Source organism: Arachis stenosperma, chromosome 6 (assembly GCF_014773155.1).
Source record: "Arachis stenosperma cultivar V10309 chromosome 6, arast.V10309.gnm1.PFL2, whole genome shotgun sequence".
Lineage (NCBI taxonomy): Eukaryota > Viridiplantae > Streptophyta > Magnoliopsida > Fabales > Fabaceae > Arachis > Arachis stenosperma.
In genome coordinates this window covers 35,349,392-35,361,013 of record NC_080382.1, presented here as the reverse complement: position 1 = coordinate 35,361,013, position 11,622 = coordinate 35,349,392, and positions in this window count along the sequence as shown.

The following is an 11,622-nucleotide window of genomic DNA, read 5'->3' as shown; positions in this document are numbered from 1 at the left end:
AAGTACCATGGTTTGCAGACATTGCAAACTACAAGGCAGTGAGATTCATACCCAAAGAGTACAGTAGGATGCAATCAAAGAAATTAATCACAGATGCAAAGTACTATCTTTGGGATGAACCATATCTCTTTAAGAGATGTGCAGACGGAATAATCCGTAGATGTGTGCCTAAAGAGGAAGCACAGAAGATCCTTTGGCATTGCCATGGATCACAGTATGGAGGACATTTTGGAAGTGAGCGAACAGCCACAAGAGTCCTCCAAAGTGGCTTCTACTGGCCTACTCTCTATAAAGATTCCCGAGCATTTATGCTTAATTGTGACAGTTGCCAAAGATCAGGCAACCTACCTCACAGTTATGCCATGCCTCAACAAGGAATCTTGGAGATTGAGTTGTTTGATGTATGGGGTATTGACTTCATGGGACCTTTCCCACCATCATACTCAAACACTTATATTCTGGTGGCAGTGGATTATGTATCCAAATGGGTGGAGGCTATTGCAACACCCACCAATGACACTAAAACAGTGTTAAAATTCCTCCAGAAACACATCTTCAGCAGATTTGGTGTCCCTAGAGTGTTAATCAGTGATGGGGGCACTCATTTCTGTAATAAACAGCTTTACTCTGCTCTGGTACGTTATGGAGTCAACCACAGGGTGGCTACTCCATATCATCCACAAACTAATGGGCAAGCTGAGGTCTCAAATAGAGAACTCAAAAGAATCCTGGAACGGACTGTAATTAACCGTAGAAAGGATTGGGCAAGAAGCTTGGATGATGCTCTGTGGGCATACAGAACAGCATTCAAGACCCCCATAGGGACCTTTCCATACCAGCTTGTGTATGGAAAGGCATGTCACTTGCCAGTGGAACTGGAACATAAGGCCTATTGGGCAACCAGATTCCTGAACCTTGATGCCAAGCTAGCTGGAGAAAAACGATTGCTCCAGTTAAATGAGCTAGAGGAATTTAGACTCAATGCTTTCGAAAATGCAAAGATTTACAAAGAGAAAGCGAAAAAATGGCATGATAAGAAATTGTCATCCAGAGTCTTTGAGCCGGGGCAGAAAGTTCTGCTATTTAACTCTAGGCTCAAATTATTCCCCGGGAAATTAAAATCCCGGTGGAGAGGTCCATATGTCATTACAAACGTATCACCATATGGATACATAGAGCTTCAAGATAATGACTCTAACAAAAAGTTCATTGTTAATGGACAAAGAGTCAAACATTATCTTGAAGGTAATTTTGAGCAAGAATGCTCAAAACTGAGACTTGATTAAAACTCAGTGATAGTCCAGCTAATGACATTAAAGAAGCGCTTGCTGGGAGGCAACCCAGCCATTTACAAAGTTTATTTACTAATTAAATAAATTTTCTTTTTTTTTACAGGTTTAAGTCCAAGTATCTTCAAAAGGTGAATTAGCAATTGGTTGAAGTCACGGAGTTACAGGGAAATTTGGAAGCTCACTGGCATGAAAAAGCCAGTAAGAAACACTGTGGGCGTTAAACGCCCAACAGAAGCACCCACTGGGCGTCAAACGCCAGCAAGGAGCATCTTCTGGGCGTTAAACGCCAGAAAGATGCACCTTCTGGGCGTTTAACGCCAATCTGCTAGCATTTTGGGCGTTTAGAAAAATGCCCAGTAAAGAAGGACTTCCTGGCGTTCAACGCCAGAAAGAAGCACCAAATGGGCGTTGAACGCCCAGGAGAAGCAACTATTGGGCGTTAAACACCCAACACATGCATCATGTGGGCGTTTAACGCCAGGATGGTGGGAGGAGGTACAATTTCGTTTTTCTTTATAATTTTTCCAAATTTTTATGTTTTAATTCATGATTTCTGGCATCAACATGTTTCAAAATGTTATCCTTCAATTCCAAAAATTTTAATCCTAATTTCTAAAATCCCTTTTTCAAAAATATCAAATATATCTTAATTCATAAGCCCAAATCTTTTTCCAATCTAAATCTTTTTCAAATCTTTTTCAAACTCATCTTATCTTTTTATGAAAATGCCTTTCCTTCTACTCCTCTCCTTTCCTTTCTTTTGCTTGAGGACAAGCAAACCTCTAAGTTTGGTGTGATTTGCCATGATCACTGAGCTAAAACTCATTAAGATCATGGCACCTAAGAGAACAGGAAGAGCAAGGATGTGAACTTAAGGGAGCTGAAGTGTCAGAAATTAATTCTTGAAGGCACCCCACAGACTAGAGGAACATCCACTTCCCAAAATACAGGTTGTTAAGTTCTAATTCCAGCTTTAACTCTGTGATAGTATTATTTCAGAAATCTACCTTAGGAGATATATAGTAGTAGTAGTAATTAGTATGTCTATTTTGATTTTATTTCCAATTAAGCTATAGTTTATTTTTCTCATCATCATCAGGCATGAATAAAGTAGTAGATTTTATTTTAGAATAAAGAAGTAATCTATATTTTTTTCGAGTTCTTAATAATAAAATTTATAATTAATTATATGTGGTGGCAATACTTTTTGTTCTCTGAATGAATGCTTGAACAGTGCATAAATTGTATTTTGAATTTGATGAATATTGGCTCCTGAAAGGATGAGGAACACGAAAAATATTATTGATGATCTGAAAAATCATGAAATTGATTCTTGAAGCAAGAAAAAGCAGTCAAAAAATAAATAAATAAATAAATAAATAAATATATATATATATAATTACAATCAAAAGGAATAAAAGCCAAGCAGCCCTTAAAACCAAAAGGCAAGGGTAAAAAGGATCCAAGGCTTTGAGCATCTATGGATAGGAGGGCCCAAGGAAATAAAATCCAGGCCTAAGCGGCTAAATCAAGCTGTCCCTAACCATGTGCTTGTGTCATGAACGTCCAAGTGAAAAGCTTGAGACTGAGTGGTTAAAGTCGTGATCCAAAGCAAAAGAGTGTGCTTAAGAGCTCTGGACACCACTGACTGGGGACTCTAGCAAAGCTGAGTCACAATCTGAAAAGGTTCACCCAGTTATGTGTCTGTGGCATTTATGTATCCGGTGGTAATACTGGAAAACAAAGTGCTTAGGGCCACAGCCAAGACTCATAAAATAACTGTGTTCAAGAATCAACATACTACACTAGGAGAGTCAATAATACTATCTGACTTCTGAGTTCCTAAGGATGCCAATTATTCTGAAAATTTAAAGATACAGGGGGATGCCAAAACTGTTCAGAGACAAAAAGCTACAAGCCCCGCTCATCTAATAAATCTGAGCCTCATTTAAAACTCAAAAATATTATTACTTCTTAATTTCTGTTAGAACCTATTTTATTCATCTAGTTGCTTGAGGACAAGCAACAGTTTAAGTTTGGTGTTGTGATGAGCGGATATTTTGTACGCTTTTTGGGGGTAATTTCATGTAGATTTTAGCATGTTTCAATTAGTTTTTAAGCAAAAATCATATTTCTGGACTTTACTATGAGTGTGTGTATTTTTCTGTGATTTCAGGTATTTTCTGGCTGAAATTGAGGGAACTGAGCAAAAATCTGACTTAGGCTGAAAAAGGACTGCTGATGCTGTTGGATCCTGACCTCCCTGCACTCGAAATGGATTTTCTGGAGCTACAGGAGTCCAATTGGCGCGCTCTCAACGGCGTTGGAAAGTAGACATCCAGGGCTTTCCAGCAATATATAATAGTCCATACTTTGCGCGAGGATAGACGACGTAACTTGGCGTTAAACGCCAAGTTCATGCTGCTGTCTGGAGTTAAACGCCAGAAAAACGTCATGATCCGGAGTTGAACGCCCAAAACACGTCATAATCTGAAGTTTGACGCCAAGAAAGGCCTTTACACGTGGAAAGCTTTAGTCTCAGCCCCAGCACACACCAAGTGGGCCCCAGAAGTGGATTTCTGCACCAATTATCCTAGTTTATTCATTTTCTGTAAACCTAGGTCACTAGTTTACTATTTAAACAACTTTTACAGACTTATCTTGTACCTCATGACATTTTCAGATCTGAATTACATACTTTGTGACGGCATGAGTCTCTAAACTCCATTGTTGGGGGTGAGGAGCTCTGCAGCGTCTCGATGATTTAATACAATTCCTTTGTTTTCCATTCAAACACGCTTGTTCTTATCTAAGATGTTTATTCGCGCTTAACTGTGAAGAAGGTGATGATCCGTGACACTCATCACCTTCCTCAACCCATGAACGTGTGCCTGACAACCACCTCCGTTCTACATCAGATTGAATGAATATCTCTTAGATTCCCCAACAGAATCTTCGTGGTATAAGCCGGATAGATGGCAGCATTCATGAGAATCCGGAAAGTCTAAACCTTGTCTGTGGTATTCCGAGTAGGATTCCGGGATTGAATGGCTGTGACGTGCTTCAAACTTTAACCTGCTGGGCGTTAGTGACAGACGCAAAAGAGGGATTTTATTCCAGTAGGAGCAGGAACCAACCGGTGATTGGCCGTACTGTGACAGAGTGCGTGAGCATTAGCTTTCACTGCGAGGATGGGAAGTAGCCATTGACAACGGTGACACCCTACATAGAGCTTGCCATGGAAGGAACCTGCGTGTGAGAAGAGGATTCCAAGGAAGAGTTGAAGTTCAGAGGACAAAGCATCTCCAAAACCCCAACATATTTCTCATTACTGCCTAACAAGTAACGCTGTTCTTCTCTTTTACTCCTCTAATCAAATCTGGTAATTTCACTTTTAATCCAAATAACCTTGTTGACATCCTAACTAAGACTAATAAAATAAATATTGATTGCTTCAAACCAATAATCTCTGTGGATTCGACCCTTACTCACGTAAGGTATTACTTGGACGACCCAGTACACTTGCTGGTTAGTTGAACGGAGTTGTGTTCACTCGTGCCAATTTCTAAAATCCAATTACAAGGAAAAAGGATCACAATTTCGTCCACCATTAATCAAGAGATGGAGATTCAAGAAGAAGAGGCACAACCTCTCATGCCCTTGGTGAGCAATGAAGAAGAGATTGAATTGGCAAAAAGCTACCAAGAGGAAGAGGTTGAGATTGAAGAAGCTTACAAAGAAGTGGAAGTTGTCAGAAAAGAGCACAAGGGAGTGGAGCTTGCAAATTCATTAGAAATATCCCTCCCAAGACTATTACCGTCCAACACAACGTTCAAGTGGGTAAAATTCCTATCCTTATCCTTTACTTTCCCACTTGAATATGGGCTACTGGAGACGGATGGTCAACTCAGAGCTCTCTGTGGCATCAAGAGTAAGAGGAAGATGGTTAGTGGTAAGTATTGTCCTGCAAGGTTCAACATGATTATGTGCTCAAAGTTTAAACGTAAAGATTGGTGTAGAGCTCAGTTGAATGGGTCTAGGAAGTTATTTGGTAGCTCCCCTGAGGATTCTAGAAAGTTATTTGACAGCTCTTCTGAGGATTCAGATTATTTGCTACCCGGATGGAATCATGATGATCAACAAGAAGACGGGTGCACAAGCAAAGTATGGGATCCCAGAGGATATTGGACGTACAAACATTGGTAGGGATTCCTGGATCAGTACAAGCATAAGCCACCATAACAAGAAGCTCGTCAAATGTCCAACTTAAGGACTTTAACTAAAAGTGCTAGGTGGGAGACAACCCACGATGGTGTGATCGTTCCTTTTTCATTTTTATTTAGTTTTATTTGTTTTCGAGTTTTATTTTATTTTATTATATTGAACCTAGAGTTTTGCATCACATTCATATTAGCACTGCATTCTGCATTTTTTTTCAGAATAAAAAAAAAACGCACGCGACGCGGCAGCGTCGCTGACGCATCCGCATCACCAGTGCAATGGGAAGAAAAGAAAACAAACAGAAAGTCATGTGAGAGCGTGGCTGGAGGCGCGCCTTTAGCATAATTTGATCCCACGCGACGACGTCATGTGGAACTTTGGCCTCCCACGCGACCGCGTCACCCACGCGGCCGCGTGCCATGAAAATCGACGTCAAAAAGGTGCTTGGCCGAAAGTTGTGCTGGAATTGGGTTGGACTCGTGCTAGAAGCCCAAGCCCTCCCACGCGAACGCGTGCCCTACGCGGCCGCGTCGTCTTTCAAAATGGCCATCCACGCGATCGCGTCACCCACGCGACCGCGTCACCCTGATTTTTGGCAAAATGCAATTCAAACAGAGAGTTGTGCGAATGCGAGGCTGCACTCGCGCCACTAGCACAAATCAAGTGACGCGATCGCATGACCCACGCGTCCGCGTCGGCTGACCTTATTGCGCACCACGCGGCTGCGTCACCCACGCGACCACATCGCCAGCGTCGCACACCTTAACCTAATATGCCAAAATATTTTATCTTTTCTTCCCCAATCCTAATTTTTCCTCCCTTCTTTCTTACTTACCTCTTCTTCCTTTCTTTCACTTCTCATTCTTCTTATCTCTTATTTTATTTAATCTATTTGCATACTTTCATTCATTGCATTATTTTCATTGGTGTTAGAAATTTATTTGGGTCATTATTTTCTATATTTTTGTGAATTGTTTGACAATTATATATTACTTTTTAAAGGGTTGCTTGCATGTTCAATTTATTATTTTCATTAGATTATTTATCATGCATGCTAAGTGTTTGTGAAAAAGCCCATATGGCATCATGCACTTTTCTACATTATTCTATTCCACTATTTAATGCCTGCTTTTCACAAATTCTCTTTATTATTTTATTAATTAAAATTAATTGTCAATACAAACGTGATAGTTTGTTACAAAGTGATGTTTGATCTATGCTACTCATGCCCTTGCCGGCATGCCAATAAACATCTTGCATCTACTTACCCTATCTTGCACTTGTTTTATTCCCTTTAATGAACTTTTCACATGTTGTCATGACCATGTGTTACCTTCATTGATCTTTACTGTGCATTGACTATCACTCACTTATTCCTCTTTCTTGCTCTATCTCTTTAATTTTATTTACTTTCTCTTCCCTTTTTCAGGATGGCCACCAAGAAGGGTAAAGAGAGAAAGCTACTCCCAAACCACCGGCAAGGAAAGGAACACAAGAGAGCACTAGCTAAGGAACTACAACCGCCATCCACCTGCACATCTCAGCATGCACCGAGGACGGTGCAATCTTTAAGTGTGGGGAGGTCGATACCGATCTCCACAGGTTAGTTAGTCCCTTCTCAACACTAATTTTTGTTTTTCATTGTTGCATTTGCATGTTTGATTGCATGTTTAATTTTTTTGTGCATATTTTACCACTTGGTTAAAGTAATATTTTCTTTTTCAATAAATTTTTATAGTATTTCACTAATTTGAATAAAACTTTTTGAAAAACTTGTTTGAAGAAATATTATTTTGGAACATAGTTTAGAGCCCGAACACACAAAACCAGCGAGATTTTGAGCCTATTTGATTGGTTCCATTTTATCAACCAATATTTTATTTTTGGTGTGTGTTTTTCTCTCTAAAATTGTGATCTTTGTCTTGCTTAATTCTATATTTCCATTGTTTAATGTATGCATGCACTGATATGATTGAGGCCTTTGTTTCACTAAGCTTACATACCCATATGGCCTTACCCTTTCATTATCCTTTGCAAACCAATTTGAGCCTAATATACCCATTTGTTCTTTACTTTAGCTCATTACTAACTCTAAGCGGAAAACAATAATGACCTTAATTTGAATCCTTGGTTAGCTTAGACTAGTAAAAGTGCTCATGATTTAAGTGTGCGGAAGTTGGGTTTGAAATTATTTGGTTTGAATAATTGGGTGTTGTATATTTTAGTGAAATTGTGCAAAATAATAGTTGAGCACATATTATTGCATTCAATACCTTAATCATATGCATTGAAAAAAAAAAAGAAGAGAAAAAGAAAAGAGCAATTAATAAAAGGGGACAAAATGCCCCAAAGTAAGTGTTGGTATTAATGCATATGTACTAAACTCAATGTTAGGATATATGAACATGTGGAAAGCACAGTTAATGGGAAGTTAGATTTTGCATTTTAATTAAATGGATTGTCTTAAGTTAGGTGTGAAGTTTATGTTAATTAAGGATTCAAATTTTAGTCCACTTGGCCAAATACAATCCTACCTTGACCCTAACCCCATTACAACCCTCAAAAGACCTCTTGATTTGTGTATTGGTGCATTAAATTTTTGTTGATTGTTAGATGAAGAGCAAGTTAGAGAAAGCAAGATTAGTAGAGAATTGAGAGAATTGACCCTAGACACTTGAGAGTTAGAGTGATATACACTACCAAGTAAGGGTTCAGCGCTTAATTCTATGTTCCCTGCTTTTATGATCTATCTTCTTCTTGCAAGTTATTTGTATTGTATTTTGTGATTTGAATTGGTGAAATCCAGTTCATATTTATTCTTGAAAAATTTATTTACTTTTCACCAAGTAGGTAGAAACATTTTTGCATTTAGTTGCATTCATAGGTTGCATCTCATACATTCTATCATTCCTCTTCATCTCTTTATAGTTTCTCTTGAGCTTAGCATGAGGACATGCTATTGTTTAAGTGTGGGGAGGTTGATAAACTACTATTTTATGGTTTATCTTATGCTCAATTGAGTGATTTTTATCAACTCTTTACTCACTTATTCATACAATTCGCATGTTTTACATTTTCCTTCCTGATTTTGTGCTATGATTGAAAACATGCTTCTTTGATCTTATATTTGCTTATTATTAATCCTCTCTTATTACAATTAGATGCCTTGATATGTGTGTTAAGTGTTTTCAGATATTATAGGGCAGGAATGGCTTAGTGGATGGAAAGGAAGAATGCAAAAATGGAAGGAATACAATAAGTTGGAGAAATTGCTAAGCTGTCCAGCCTGACCTCTTCGCACTCAAAAGGCTATAACTTTAGCTACAAAGGTCCAAACGACACAGTTTCAGTTGCGTTGGAAAGCTAACGTCTGTGGCTTCGATTTGATATATAATTTGTCATAGCTGCCTCGACGCCAGACAATGCGAACGCATGAGTCACGCGGACGCGTGACCTGGCAGGAACGCAACCCGCGTGGCCGCGTGAGCCATGCGGCCGCGTCACTTTTTCGCGACCTGTACGGACCAGAAAGCGCTGGAAGTGACTTCTAGGCTGTTTCTGACCCAGTTTTCAGCCCAGAGAACACAGATTAGAGGCTATAAAGTGGGGGAATGCATCCATTCATAATCATGCTATTCATAATTCTCTTTTTATTATTTTAGATGTAGTTTTCAGAGAGAGAGGTTCTCTCCTCTCTCTTAGGATTAGGATTTAGGACTTCTCTTAGTTTTAGGAGTGACTCTCAATCCCAGGTTCAATGTTCTTTGTATTTATTTATTTTCAATGTTCCATGTTTGGATTGATTTTCTTAATTAATGTTATTTGAGGTATTTCAGTTTATGATTGTTTTATTTATGAATGTTTTTTATTTAATTTAGATAGTTTCCCTTTTGGCTTTGGTTAAATAATTGGTGACTCTAGAGTTATCAAACTCATTGCTGATTGAAAATTGGATTTCTTCATTTCTTTAATTCATATTCCAATAACTCTAGCCTTTCCCAAGGAAAGACTAGGACTTGAGGATTCGAATTAATTCATCCACTTAACTTACCTTCATAGTTAAAGGTTAACAAGGTGGGAGAAAAATCCAATTCTCATCACAATTGATAAGGATAACTAGGATAGGACTTCCAGTTCTTATACCTTGCCAAAGGTTTATTTTACAGTTATTATTATTTTATTTTACTTGTCATTCAACTAACCTTTTAGCTTAATCCAAAACCCCAAAACACATTTTTTCATAACCAATAATAAGAACATACCTCCCTGCAATTCCTTGAGAAGACGACCCGAGGTTTAAATACTTCGGTTATCAATTTATTTAGGGGTTTGTTACTTGTGACAACCAAAACATTTGCACGAAGGGATTTCTGTTGGTTTAGAATCTATATCTACAACGCGACTATTTTTATAAAATTCTTTACTAGCAAAAATCCTAACGTCAATCACCTTGGCCATTTGTAAAGTGGGGACTCGACCTCCTCGGACCCTTTCTCCAAGGATCAGGACAAGTCAAATTCCTTATTGTAGGGGTAGATTACTTCACAAAATGGATTGAGGAAGAGCCCCTAGCTACTGCCACGGCTCAAAGAAGTCAGAAATTCCTATAATGACATAAGCACACTCTTAAGCACACTGAGCAAAAATTGAATACTAAAAATTGAATACTAAAAATAACTTCGGTCCAGAGTTCTTAAGCACACTCTTTCTGCTTTAGATCACGACTTTAACCACTCAGTCTCAAGCTTTTCACTTGGACCTTCATGACATAAGCAAATGGTTAGGGACAACTTGATTTAACCACTTAGGCCAGGATTTTATTCCTTTGGGCCCTCCTATCCATTAATGCTCAAAGCCTTGGATCTCTTTTACCCTTGCCTTTTGTTTTAAAGGGCTATTGGCTTTTTCTGCTTGCTTTTTCTTTTTTTTTCTTTTTCGCCATATTTTTTTTTGCAAGATTTGTTATTCACTGCTTTGTTTTGCTTCAAAAATCAATTTTATGATTTTTCAGATTATCAATGGCATTTCTCTTTGTTCATCATTCTTTCAAGAGCCAACAATTTTAACATTCGATAAACTTCACTATCTAAAATATGCACTGTTCAAGCATTCATTCAGAAAACAAAAAGTATTGCCACCACATCAAAATAATTAGACTAATTTCAAGATAAAAGTCGAAATCCATGTACTTCTTATTCTTTTGTAATTAGGAACATTTTTCATTTAAGAAAGGTGAAGGATTTATGGGACATTCATAGCTTCAAGGCATACACACTATACACTAATGATCGTGTAATAAAGACACAAACATAGACAAATATAAAGCATAAAAATCGAAAAACAGAAAGATAAGAACAAGGAAATCAAAGAACGGGTCCACCTTAGCGATGGCGGCTAGTTCTTTCTCTTGAAGATCCAATGGAATGCTTGAGCTCCTCTATGTCTCTTCCTTGCCTTTGTTGCTCTTCCCTCATGGCTATTTGATCCTCTCTAATTTCATGGAGAATAATGGAGTGCTCTTGGTGCTCCATCCTTAGTTGCTCCATATTGGAACTCAAATCTCCCAAAGAGGTGTTGAGTTGCTCCCAATAGTTGTGTGGAGGAAAATACATCCCTTGAGGCATCTCAGGGATTTCTTGATAAGGGACTTCCTCATGCTCTTGTTGAGGTCCATGAGTAGGCTCTCTTATTTGCTCCATCCTCTTTTTAGTGATGGGCTTGTCCTCTTCAATGAGGATGTCTTCTCCTATGACAACTCCAGCTAAATTGCATAGGTGACAGATGAGATGAGGAAAGGCTAACCTTGCCAAGGTTGAGGTTTTGTCAGCCACTTTGTAGAGTTCTAGAGATATGACCTCATGAACTTCTACTTCCTCTCCAATCATGATGCTATGGATCATGATAGCCCAATCTACAGTCACTTTGGATCGGTTGCTAGTAGGAATGATGGACCGTTGGATTAATTCCAACCATCCTCTAGCCACGAGTTTAAGGTCATGGCTTCTCAATTGAACCGGCTTGCCTTTGGAGTCTCTTTTCCACTGAGCTCCTTCCACACATATGTCCATGAGGACTTGCTCCAACCTTTGATCAAAGTTGACCCTTCTAG